The 14337-nt window shown below is 42.9% G+C and overlaps 1 long non-coding RNA gene across 5 annotated transcripts; it reads left to right on the top strand.

The window, feature by feature from the left end:
• Positions 1-680: 680 nt before the first annotated feature.
• Positions 681-3883, top strand: LOC113323774. Of its 5 annotated transcripts, XR_003347832.1 has the most exons (6): positions 681-870; positions 956-1007; positions 1142-1250; positions 1610-1860; positions 3094-3448; positions 3636-3883. It is a non-coding gene; the product is annotated as an uncharacterized LOC113323774 (long non-coding RNA). The 5 variants fall into 5 exon arrangements; XR_003347835.1 differs by having other exon boundaries at positions 956-985; positions 3094-3883; XR_003347834.1 differs by lacking the exon at positions 3094-3448.
• The last annotated feature ends 10454 nt before the right edge of the window (positions 3884-14337 follow it).

The raw sequence follows: 14337 nt of genomic DNA, 5'->3' as shown, positions 1-14337 counted from the left end.
GTTCGGATATATAAAGAACGGCCGAGATCAAATCAATATTATGTGTTCTTAATCTGCTCTACGATTTTTCATGTTGGACGGATATCGACAATTTAGACTAGGGCTGTCAATGGAAGAATATCCGTCGGATATTCAGAAATCCGATATCCGACAGGTTAAGCACTATCGGATATTCGATATCCGATAATATCCTATAGGATATCAAAATCAGATATCGATTCCGATAGACTAAGCTATCGGATATCGGATATTTATCCGATAATATTCAGTTATGAAAAAAAATGTTAAAATCCCTTTAAAACATGTTCATAATTGAAATTTAAGTTCAATTGTTCAAACATTTCATATCGGATATCGGATATTTGTATCGGATATCGGATATTAGGGTAAATCACAAATAAATCATAAATATGGTTAGTGTAAATCATAAATAAATCCATGTTCTATCGGATATCGGATATTAACCAAACGGATAGAGCCTAATTCGATTCCGATAAGTTAAGAAGAAATATCCGATAAATATACGTATCCGATATCCGATATCCGATAAAACGGATAAAATCCTATATGATCCCGAATGTTTGGAAACGGATTTCGGATATCGGACATATACTTACGGGCCTAATTTAGACACATAAACGATGGTCCCGATTCACCCACAACATATACCCTATCATCATTTGCACACTCCTCTCAGACTCGCCCTCATGTCTTACTTTTGATATTACTCTTCTTCCGTTACTTTTGGCATTCATTTCAATTTTTCTTCCATTCAGTGTGCTAGGCGTTACGCTAAGGTGGTGAATGTCTAATCAAAACTCTTTTATGAATCAAAAAACAAAAAAAGGATGATTCATGCCATTTTTAAAGGTATTTTTCTCGCTAATTTTGGTAGATTCAGGTTAGGGTTTTTCTTTCCCTGATTCTAAATTTGATTTTCTTTTGTTTATCATAGGGTTTTCTACTTAATTATCGACAACTCCAGGTAGAAAGTTCAAAAGATTTAGGTTTGTAAGTAACTAAGTAACTATTTACCAAGATGAATTTGATTTTTTTTGTTGATCGGGTTTCTATTCACTGTCATTGTTATTTATGTTTCTCACTTTGAATCAGTGTTGACTTTCCGTTCCATTCACCGTAGGCTTAGATCTATCAGTTTCAAGGTACTCGGTGCAACCAAATAAGAAATCAATTTCATAACCAAAATCCCTTTCAGACGTCGTCAGTCCATTGCAACTCCATTATCCCAGGTTAGTCAGTCGATTAAATTGTTGTTGTTTACTAATTTGATTTGTTTTCGATAGTCCTGATCCACGTTTTTATTTCTATAATCTTGGTAATGTTTTGGTCTTTGTTGGTTGAATCAACTTTTTGTCCTTACATCTCTAAAAGATAATGTCTCAGTATTATTTTTGTTCATTGTAATTCCAAGTTTTTTCATCCCAAATGGTTTTTTTTTCGGTTTTCAACCGTAATATTATGTCTCTTCCCTGTGTACTATTACTCTCTTTGTCCTTACAAATGCAGGAAGTTACCCTTACTCTCTTTCTGCTTTTCTCATTTTAACTGTAGTTTTCACATGAAATGATCAATATTTTCCATATGATAGGTAATACCGAATACCAATGTTTTCTGTGGGAGTCAATGGAAGGAATACAAATCAGACATTGCAATTGTGTCTAATGCCAATTGCACCACAAACTGCCTCCCTTCTTTTCCCAAGATTATCATTGGCAGATACATTGAAGGTCTTATGACTGCCTCCCATTCCATCGCATCCGATCATTAAGCAGCAAGGACTGGAGAAGTGGAGGATTTGCTTTATTCAACATAATTTCCAGCAACACAAAAGCTTCCAAGGTAACCTAAGATCCACTATTTTCATATTTTGTGTAGACTAACTAATGATTAACGTTAATGGTTTAATTAGTGATGGATTGTTTTACATAAAGGGGATCTTGAATTTTTTTCTACAAAAATGGGATTTTGTCTTTTAAAGTTGGTGATAACTGTTTATGCTTTGCTAGCAGTCGCAGAAATGCATTGCAAAAACATCTAACCTTTCGTGCATGTTTGCACAAGAGTTCGTAAAGGATACTCTATTAGTAAAATGAGAAGAAACATCACCCACTGTAAAGATCGATGAACCCACACGGGTCATATACTCATAGCTAAATTTGGGTGGAATTATTACTACAACAATCATCATTTTCATATTAATTGAAGCAATTCAAACTTTTGAATCCTTGAGTTTTTTGTAACATGTGATGACTTTTCTATTCGGAAAGTTCCTTCAAATTTGTCCTCTTCGTAATATCATAAATTCAGCCAGTGATCAAACATTTCAATCGGATTTTTAATTGTTCTTTTAAGTTTGTGGGAATTTGCTTGCTAGAGGATTGTTTTGTTAGTACACTTACTTTTGAAAGGAACTCATTTAGGCAAAATTTCTTGTTATGGGTGAGTTTTTTTATGAGAACTGATTTTTATACCGACATAACTACGCAGATATGTGAGTGTGTTTGTGTTAAAAAGACAATGGTATGGAGAAATTTAGTGTTGGATAAAGAAATAAAATGTTCATATTCAATTTTATGCTTAACCGGTATCTTCCCACTAACTCTTATAAATCATTTGGCATAACCCCAGAATCTCCACTTTCTCGAGTAGCCAATTAATTGAATCCTCATTTTGTCCTATTAACCTTTGATAGTTTGATGTAAGAAAACAGTACGTTCTTAATAAAATCTGATGAAGTTTTGTCCTTGCGAAGGGTTTTACGAACAATACTTGGTGTGAAATGCTTTATTTAATTTACAGTTAAATTTGTATATTTGTATTCTCTATTTTACTCATTGTTTATTTCTATAATTATGTCTTTCACAGTTTCAATGTTTGGTTGCATATATTTTGTGCTAAACGTTTTTCAAGGACCAAAGTTTGTGAATAGTTGATGAGATTAAATCTAAATCCACAGTATCTCATCTCGCCTAAGTTTAAATCTAGAGTGTTCCATTTCTGTGCTGGGGAACTTTTCTCAAGCAGTCAGCTCAAGAAACATGCCCCTCATACGAACTTTTGTCATGGTTTCAGGCTCTGCATTTGGCGAACAACAAGTATAACATAGAGATAGAGTGTATGGATCATTTTGTAATCTATAGAGAGTATAGTACACTTGTTGCGGTATTAGATATCCACTCTTTGTCTCTCTCTCTCACATTACTTGATGCTCTTTTTGGCAATTAGTACTCGCATTCTTTTTTTCAATCCCTTTTTGCAGTAAAACTGCATGAGACCTCTGGAGGTCCATGGCAATCCATTGGTCTCTTACCTCATTCCATCCTTCTCACGAGAGAATATGAAGGACCCCTAACCTTGGTACGAATGTTAAAATGGTCACAGTTGGAGCTCTCTAATAAAAGTATGTTTTATTACATATTCTATTGAGGTAAAAAAAATTGTGGTTCGATATCACTCATGATTAAAGTTTCTTATTACAACTCTTTGCATTCTCATTTTACTTTGCCCAATTGGCGTACCACTGTACCTCAATTGTCTTATTTATTAAGGAATGCAGGAATTGTCGTCATAATCCTACTATTATTTTACAGAATTAAAGTTTTTTGTATTCTTAGGCAACGGTGATTTCTTAGGTGATCAACTGGCAATAACAAAGGACACAGATAAAATGAACATGGGCAACAGAAACTGGACAAACAACGAGTTTGTGTGTCAATTTAGCGGGATAGAGCCATGTGTTAGTGTTGCAGGTCACATGATATTCATTTTTGTATTTGATGGGAAAAACTATGATCAGTTGATGAGACTACAGTCAATCGTTTTTAAGGAAAAGAAAGAGATGAATTTAAGTTATTTTTTATAATTCGTTTTGTTCTGTTCTAGATATTTTGTTGGGCTAAGCTTTATGCTTACCTACTATTTGAGCTACTTGAGGTGGTTGGAATCACTGGAATATTGATACAATGAACGAGTTTTCCCCACCACATGCAGAGATCGCCAAATTGAGTATTTTTACCAATCTTTTGATTGAACTCATTCATGATCAAGGTCAATCAAATAGAATGTAAGTGTATCCATGAAACCTGTATGTTCGCTGAATGCGTACTGTCCTTTAGGTTACTCTTGAAAGTTGCAGGATGTTAAAAGACCACCTGAATGAGTTATTTATATTCGTGTGCCATTCTTTATTATTGTGATTGTCTTATTGTAACAAAGTTTTTGGCGTCTGAATCAATTCATTTGCAATATGGAGAGCAAGGTAGCATCATGTACACAAATTACAGGGAATTCAAGTGTCATTCTTTTGCATAGACAATCTATATATAGCATTTTGTTTTTCATGTTCTCGGTATCTTCTGTGGTTTTTGGTTCTTAGCTTTAGCTGATAGTGTTATCATTTGTTTATTTTTGTAATCGGATCCTTAGATTATTATTACTTGCTCTAGCAAAAGGATTCCACTTTCTTTTATTTGTATTTCAACGACCATGATTGAATTGATGTCATTAAAATTTCTTCCTATAACTATGTATGTGAAGAAACCAAGAAAAAGTGGTAAAAAAAGTGGACTCGGATACTCGAAAATAAAAATTATATGCATAGCTCTTTAGCTGAAATGTAGCTGAAATTTACTTTGTGCCAAATTTATGGGCCAAACAATGTGCATAGCTTTTTTTTGCTGATGGATCTCTTTTTTTTTGGGTTTTGGCAACTTGGGAAACCTTGGTCAAAATCACACCTCTAGCTGTTCAAGATATCCATCGATCGAGTAATTTACATTTCAAACTAACAACTAAAAGTATTCGAAATATTGCTGAAATAACTACAAACTATTGTGCATTTTGTTAAGCCGTTTTTGCAAATGGCTTACACTTCTGTACCCTTTTCGTCCAACAGCTTGCTCGACCAAGTCAAGCCCAAATAGGGACATGAGAATTGAGGACGACAGAAATTCAAGACAACGGGAACTTAACTTTCATTCAAGAATAAAGCGTCACCGTAATCAGATGTGAGTACCAACAATATTTTAGGGTGTAAAACATGGGTGATTGTTTCTTGATGATCTACTGCTTTTGTAAGTGAAATTGGTGTGATAATAGAAACATCCACTAAAATCACAATATTACGCAAAATCCCATGATACATAAATTTGTGGTGTCAACGACCAAACTATAGGTCTTATGATCTTGATTCTTGAACCAAATACACGGTGAAGTATCTTGAACCAAAATAGAAACATCCACTAAAATCACAATTTGCAAGAGCAATAACAATACCGTGCCGTTAAGGCACGGATCATATCCTAGTTTTATACAAAATAAAAGGTATGTAGTCCTTAAAAAAGAATTGACCAACAATATCTGTCGACAAAATGTTTCCCTCGCTTCCCAGATTCCCCTGTACTTGATGTCACATGTTCGCAACACCCAAATGCAACACCAACTTGACAATGGTAATTATGCTCCACAACACAATTTTAGCCAAATCGCACTTAGCCAATACTTCAACTTCTTGACTAAATCTCTATGAAAAGACGAGGGTACCCAAATATACCTCAATCTAAAACTTTTCCACCTACAAGTCCTTTCTCGAAAGTGATTGTCTATGGACCGAGTCGAGATAATACAACAAATCGGTTCACATTTCGTGTGATCGTCTATGGATACGAGATCAAGACAATACAACAACAAAGTATGTTTACTTGTATTGATGGTGGTTTTAGCTTAGGGTTAAAATCGTAAAATCGCACATCTGACATGACGTTATTATGACCATTAGCGCATTTATTGAATCAATCATCATGTCTACGTAAGAATTACCAGGGTACCTTTTTTTACATGAGTCATGTTCCACGGCAGAACCCTTAGCATTGACCGATATCATCTATACCAAACCCTAATTCTCATGCTGCCGTGCCAATGGCAAACCATGCCAGCCACGTCGCCGCTCCAAGGCATGCCAACCATGCCAGCCGCACCACTGTGCCAATGACAAACCATGCCAGCCACGTCTCCGCGCCAAGGCATGCCAACCATGCCAGCCGCACCACCGTGCCAATGGAAAACCATGCCAGCCACATCTCCGCGCTAAGGCATGCCAACCGTGCCAGCTGCACCACCGTGCCAATGGAAAACCATGCCAGCCACGTCTCCGCGCCAAGGCATGCCGTGCCAGCCACATCTCCGCGCCAAGGCATGCCAACCATGCCAGCGCGCCACTGTGCCAATGGCAAACCATGCCAGCCACGTCTCCGCGCCAAGGCATGCCAACCATGCCAGCCACACCACATGTGCCAATGGCATGCCGTGCCAGCCACATCTCCGTGCCAAGGCATGCCAACCATGCCAGCCGCGCCATGTACCAATGACATGCCGTTCCATCCACATCTCCACGCCAAGGTATGCCAACCATGCTAGCCGCGCCACCGTGCCAATGGCAAACCATGCCAGCCACGATTCCATGCCAAAGCCATGTCGGGCCCGCTACATGCCGCTGACTGCCAAAACGAAAGGTTGCAACAATCAACGACCACCCTTCCATATGAGATACAGATCTTAGCCATCCAAGGTCGCTAGCTAACGCGTGGTAACCTTTGGCCCAACGCCAAGCCTTAATTTTGGCCGCGCCCAAAGTAATGCCAAACCCTAGTTTTTGGCCGCGCCTAACTATGCCAAAATCCTAGCTTGGCCACGTCTCCATGCCAAAGCCATGTCGGCCCCGCTACATGCTGCTGGCTGCCAAAATGAAGGGTTACAACAATCAACGGCCACCCTTCCATCTGAGATGCAGATCTCAACCGTCCAAGTTCGCCACCCAAGGTATGCTAACCATGTCGCACCACATGTGCCAATGGCATGACGTGCAACCTCTCCGCGCTAAGGCATGCCAACCATGCCACATGTGCCAATGACATGTCGTGCCAACCATATATCTACGCCAAGGCATGCCAACCATGCCACATCTGCCAATGGCACGCTGTGCCAGCCACATCTCCGCGACAAGGCATGCCAACCGCACCACTGTGCCAAAACCATGCCAGCCTTTCCTTCGCGACGTTGGATGCCAAAACGAAGGTTGAAAAAATCGACGGCCACCCTTCCATATAAGATGCAGATCTTAGCCGTCTAAGGTTACCAGCTAACGCATGGCAACCTTTGGCCCGACGCCAAGCCCTAATTTTTGTCGCGCCCAAACAATGCCAAAACCCTAGTTTTTGGTCGTGCCTAAACTATGCCAAAATCCTAACTTGGCCATGCCTAAACATGTTAAATCCATGCCAGCCACGCTTTCATGCCGCTGGCTACCAAACGAAGGGTTGCAATAATCAACGGCTACCCTTCCTCTCAAGATGCAAAATCTCGACCGTCGAAGGTTACCACCGAGCCGGCAAGTCTCCCAAGCTCAACTTTCCAAACAGGAGCAACATGCTACATGTTTTCCACAAAAAAACTCGATACATCAACACATGTCACAAACTGGGGGATGCTCATTGGGGTATTGGTTTGGCGGTTTACAGCGTGCGACGTGCACTACGCCCGTTACAAGACAATGTCATAAGGATGAGGCGGTTAGTAAATACAGGGAGTAATGGTGAAACGCTTTCATTCATTATGTAACATCAATTCCAGGCGTTACCAGTTACCACCTCCTCCCATTTATTCATCCGTTTCCATTTATTACGAGACCAGAGTACGTTTCACTTCGATTTGTATAAATAGGTCTTACCTATTTCCACCGAACAACAAGTTTTGCTCAGGGGCATACAACACTCAGAAATCACCTGTTAGCTTTCCCATCTGTTAGCTTACACTTTGTGATACAAGTCAAAACAAGTATTCTTCCAGAATAAACTATTCTGGTCTCAACACTCTCTTCGCTTCCCTCCCCAAAACCAACCCTTCTCCTTCACTTTGTGACCGAAGCAAGTCTGGAACGGTCATTTCTTGGTTTAGGCCGGATTTGTACAGATTGATCTTTCGAATATAAAGTACTCCCTTGCAGTACATTATTTAGGGTTTAGATTCGTTTCTCACGCAAAACACATGAAATTACCGAAACCAGCAGAAACTGTTTTCACCCTCAAACAATTGGCGACCAAAGTGGGAGGTTGATCTTTCGGTTACAATGTCAATTTTCAATCCTCGATCTCATACTTCGACCCAGACGTCAAGGCGGTAGAAGCAAACGATCCACTCAGGGATCTACGACTCAGTCACGACCCGGTTACATGTCATGACACGACAAGGGACGACTGGGGACTTCCCAGAGGTTAGGAGCAAACGATCCGCCCAGGGATCGTCAACTCGGTTATTAGGTGACTCAAGGATGGATGGGGACTTTCCACAATCACAGCGGCGTTTCCCACAAAAATCGGACGTGCACCCGGAAGCTCCATTTGTCGTTAGGGGATCCGAAAAACCGAGTAAGTCTTGCTAGACAAAATGCATGGTCTACTACTTCAAGTTTTCACAGGAAGGATAAAAAACGATATCCATGCTATGTTTCATCCCATCCCCTTTACCGAAACGCAACGCTCACGTTTCCATGGCTTCCCTGGGACGTTTGTATTATTTGCGATTGTAACAAAAAACATCATTATTCTAAAACGGTTCATTCCAAATAATAATCCAAAATCCTCATAGGTAACAATCGTCTATCAAACCAAAAATACAAAAAATCATAAACTAGGCGTTTCATTTGCCTTTCAAAAAAAAAAAGAACCTAAGTGAAGAAGTTCAGAAGACGAAAATACAATGAAGGAAAGTTATTCAACAATGGCTTGCTCTTCTTAGAGAAAGCTTCCTTCGTGCTTTGGAGGGACGCCCGTTTCAGCTTCAACTTTCTGGAAAACTTTTCGACTTCCGCTTCCTGCTGTTTGACTGTATCAGCAGAAGGACCTTTGATTGTCTCGGCCAGCAACTTTTCAACCTCAAAGAAGCCTTCAACGAACCAAGGAGAATTGAACTCGAAGTCCACGCACATGTCACGGTGGAACTTACAGCTCGAGACTACATCCTCAGAAACAGTATGACCAGTCATGCTTCACATGTCGTCAATTGAAGAAAAAGCTTCCTCCACACGCTTAACCAATGCAAGTCGACTAGTAATTTTATTGGTCGTGGCAATATGTCCGTAGGTTTACCATATCTTAGTGTATAGTGCCGCATACTTGGATGGCACTCTAAAGCCCCCGATCCATACGTGATTCAGATAAGGAACCATGTATAGAGGAGTGAAGGTGGCGCCCGCAACCGAATCAACGACCGACAAAGGATTCCGAACTACAATTGCACCAGCGGTCACTGGAGCGCTCTCCATCGTCTGAGTCGCAACAACACTTTCATTTCGATCAACCTCTGTTTAAAGGTCACTAGGTGCGGCTTCCACGGTTGGAGACAAAGCGGTATCTCCACCAGTTTCCACCTCAGGTCCATCTTCAGAAACGGCTTCCATCTGTGGTATCATGTATTAGATATTTTCCAAAAGAAGATAGAAGGAAGAAGGAAAAAAAACGTGTAAGAGACTCGTTGATTCGCTTTCAGACCGACTAGAAGAAGATTCAACACTATTGTCGGAAGAACTATTCTCACCATCAATGGACTCCGAACTTTCGTCCTTCTCTGATTCCCCATCACCACAGATAGGCTCAGCATCGCCACCCCCGGTCTCAAGAAACGTTGTTTTGTGACTACTTGCAAGTTTGGTAAAGGCGTTCACGCTGATGAGACGCTGGAAAAGGCACGAAGACAGATGCTCAGAAAATATACGAGGGTATACACAATCCAACTAAAATCAAGGAGAAAATCATACGTACTCGCATATTAGAAGAACTGAAAGTCGGAAGAGCTGTCGAATCCGACTAGAAACCACCTACACGGCTTTTAGACCTTCTCTCGGGGACTATCCGCGTCCGGGTTGACGGATTTTCGCTTAGTCGAAGAGGGGTCCCTCAACAGCGGATACTCAGCCAAAACCGCAGGGGAAGGCTTAGCACGACGATTCTATGCCACATCATTCACGAACCCATGGATAGCAAGAAACTCATCCTGCCAGAACGTGTTATATTTGGAGGTCGTTGATATATTTCGTTCTGAGAGCAGAAAAGGGAGGCTTCTACCCGGCGTAAGAACACTAGCATCGAGAATATATGGAAATGGGTCTTCTGGAACAACCGAATGACGAGCAAGTGGGACCCCTTGATCAAATCCCATATGCTGAGTTTCCCTATCGATATTATAAGAGACTGCCTTGTAATATCCTCGAAAGAAAGACGGGACATGAATAGGCATGAAGCTTCGCATGAACACCACTTCTCCAATACTCATATCCTTTTTATCGGAAGACAAAGACATGTCTGGAGCAGGAGAAAAAGTGTTGACCTGAACTATAGATGTATGCACCGGAGCCCATGGACGAAAATTGACTGCGTGCGAGTTGTCAAGGAACCCGACCAGGTTTGAACAAGTCCTTGGGCGCCTATTCACCCACCGGAGTATCATCGAGCCACCCCAAGACTCGGGAAGTAAGGCCAACGGTTTCAGAGCGTACCTCTAGAAGTGCTCCCACAACCACGCTTGGAGAAAAGCATCATGGACATACGAGTCCACTTTCATGTAACCATTTGAAGCGCACATGTCCGCGACCAGATGATCCAAATGTGTGTACAGAGAACCAAGAAACAAACCGCCAAGAGGAAGAACGACACCTTTTGCTAATTTTATGGCAAACTTGATAAGCTCCGGTCTTATCTCCTTCTTACCAGAGCCATCATCGAAAATATCTCTGGATAACCAAAGAGCCAAGAAAGCCGCAACATGAAGCATACTATTCTTCTGATTCGGCTCCAACTCACCAGGAAACCATTGAGACACCCACCAGCTATAGAAGAACCTCGTTTCGTTTTCTTTCTGAACGAACCCTTTCGACTTCGCGACCAAAGCAGCGCGCATTTCTTCTTCGTCTTCAAACAACTTGATATCAAGGTTTCCTATTACGGGAAGGTTCAGCAAGAAGGCCACACTCTCTAAAGAAATAGTCATTTCAACACACCTGCATATGTCTGTATGAGTGTCTAGACACCATATGGAAATGAAAGAAACGAATCCTGGAATATATTTCCTAATTTGAAGTGCTGCAGAAGTCGCGATAGCATCAATGATTTGCGCCTTGGTCAAGTTGTCTCTTACGCAGTCCTGGCTCATCCTGAATCGCATCCATTTGTCAAAAGAACACAATGGACTCACACTGATTTTAAAGTCAATGGGAGAAGCATAATTCTCTTTCCTCTGAAGACAAAACAGTATTACACCCCCTGGCCGGATCGACCGAGCCACTCCTTCATTCTCCGAACCAGTCAGAAGGATCGGCACATACTTGGGATGATTTCTCCTAGCTGTGGCAGACGTTGTAAATAATTCATCATCTATGTTTGGCTTGGAATTGCCAACGTCTTTCGGTACGACATGACTTTTCTCAAGTGACATCCTGATGAAAATTTTCTTACGCTGCTCCCGCCTTCAAAGTGACTACAATGGAAAAATACGAAGAAAAATTACTACGAAAAGTGCATGGAAGATATTTTGTCAAACACATGGGATCCATTTTGGACACGAGCCAATTTGCTGCAAAGTCAATAACACGCATAAGCAAATAAATGGGGACTGGAAGACTCTGTGTCACCGCCTCGTGCCGAAGCCGTACCCTGCAGCGAGAAGTACGCACCCGGCCAAGAGGGCGTTCCCCCACCACGGAAACCATGCACATGGCCACATCAAGAAAAAAGAGGAGACCCTAGAAACTAGGTTTTCACGGGAAAGGAATGGGTGCAGTTACCCGCCCATGCATGTCTACTTTGCGTAATAATTGAGGTGGCCAACATTACTACGGTATTCACACCGAAATATTACTACAAATTCATGGAAAGTATATCTACGGCTAGGATTCATACCAATATAGAAGAACAATATTTCTACAAGTTCATGAAAGGTACACCTACGGCTAGGGTTTGCACCAACACAAGAAAACAAGAAGAACAAATTGAAGAGGAAATGCTGGAAGACATACCTGGGATACGCTTGCGTTATTTATTGCTACCAAGCGGCCAGAACGAAAGAATAAAGGTGTGAAATAAAGGGATAGGCCGACCCCCTTTTATAGGCGTGACACTTTGGAGTTCGAACAAGGAAAAGACTTCCCATTTGAGTTAAGTAAGGAAAAGAAGCAACTGGGCCCGCGAAGACAAGCCACCACCGTGCCAAACAATCCGCGCCATGCCAAACCAACACCGTGTCGAGCAATCAACGCCCACAGCAGGCCGCGCCAGCGCCCATGCCACACCGAGCCAGTGCCCATGCTATGTCTACGCTAACGGACCTGTTCCGAACCGATACTACACCTGGCGGCTCTAATTCCAAGCCGCACAATGCCTATGGCTCCTAAGCCAAGCCGACAGTCTACACCTCTCCACTTCACGGTCTGGCTAGCAACACTAATAGTAGAATTTATGCAAGGCTGCCAACACGATAATCACGAACTCTCCTTACCTCTCGAAAAAGGTTAGCCGGGTCTTCTTCACCATTTCTTTCACGACTGGTCATTTCGATTTTGTCCTTGCCTGTCACCATATTATGCTTACCTCGCAAAAATGCTCTTGTTTCGAGTTAAGCAGGGGACTTACTGTTGATTGTGGTTTTTAGCTTAGGGTTAAAATCGTAAAACCGCATATCTGACATGACGTCACTATGACCATTAGCGCATTTATTGAATCAATCATCATGCCTACGTAAGAATTAACAGGGTACCTTTTTTTACATGTGTCATGTTTCACGGCATAACCCTTAGCATTGACCGACATCATCTATACCAAACCCTAATTCTCATGCTACCGTGACAATGGAAAACCATGCCATCCACGTCTCCGCGCCAAGGCATGCCAACCATTCCAGCCGCACCACCGTTCCAATGGCAAACCATTCCATCCATGTCTCCGCGCCAAGGCATGCCAACCATGCCAGCCGCGCCACCGTGCCAATGGAAAACCATGCCAGCCACGTCTCCCCGCCAAGGCATGCCAATCATGTCATCCGAACCACCGTGCCAATGGAAAACCATGCCAGCCACATCTCCGCGCCAAGGAATGCCAACCATGCCAGCTGCACCACCGTGCCAATGACAAACCATGTCAGCCACGTCTCAACGCAAAGGCATGCCAACCATGCCAGCCGCACCACATGTGCCAATGGCGGTCGTGCCATCCACATCTCCGCGCCAAGGCATGCCAGCCGCGCCACCGTGCCAATGGCAAACCATGCCAGCCACGTCTCCTCGCCAATGCATGCCAACCATGCTAGCCGCGTCATGTGCCAATGGCATGCCGTGCCAGCCACATCTCCACGCCAAGGTATGCCAACCATGCCAGCCGCGCCACCATGCCAATGGTAAACCATGGCAGCCACGATTCCATGCCAAAGCCATGCCGGCCCCGCTACATGCCGCTGGCTACCAAAACGAATGGTTGCAACAATCAACGGCCACCCTTCCATCTGAGATGCAGATCTTAGCCTTCCAAGGTCGCCAGCTAACGCGTGGTAACCGTTGGCACAACGCCAAGCCCTAACTTGGACGCGCCCAAACTAATGCCAAACTCTAGTTTTTGGCCACGCCTAACTATGCCAAAATCCTATCTTGGCCACGTCTCCATGCCAAAGCCATGTCGGCCCCGCTACATGCCGCTGGATGCCAAAATGAAGGGTTGCAACAATCAAAGGCCACCCTTCCATCTGAGATGCAGATCTCAACCGTCCAAGTTCGCCACCCAAGGTATGCTAACCATGCCTCACCACATGTGCCAATGGCATGCCGTGCAACCTCTCCGCGCCAAGGCATGCCAACCATGTCACATGTGCCAATGGAATGTCGTGCCAACCACATATCTACGCCAAGGCATGACAACCATGCCACATGTGCCAATGGCATGTTGTGCCAACCACATCTGCGGGACAAGGCATGCCAACCATGCCAACCGCACCACTGTGCCAAAACCATGCCAGCCTTTCCTTCACGACGTTGGCTGCCAAAACGAAGGGTTGCAACAATCGACGGCCACCCTTCCATCTAAGATACATATCTTAGCCGTCCAAGGTTACCATATAACGCATGGCAATATTTGGCCCGATGCCAAGCCCTAATTTTGGTCGCGCCCAAACAATGCCAAAACCCTAGTTTTTGGCCGCGCCTAAACTATGCCAAAATCCTAGCTAGGCCATGCCTAACCATGTTAAATCCATGCCGGCCACGCTTTCATGACGTTGGATACCAAA

The sequence above is a fragment of the Papaver somniferum genome, chromosome 11, assembly GCF_003573695.1.
Source record: "Papaver somniferum cultivar HN1 chromosome 11, ASM357369v1, whole genome shotgun sequence".
NCBI lineage: Eukaryota > Viridiplantae > Streptophyta > Magnoliopsida > Ranunculales > Papaveraceae > Papaver > Papaver somniferum.
Note: the sequence above shows the minus strand (reverse complement) of the source record. Positions and strands in the feature narration are given on the sequence as shown.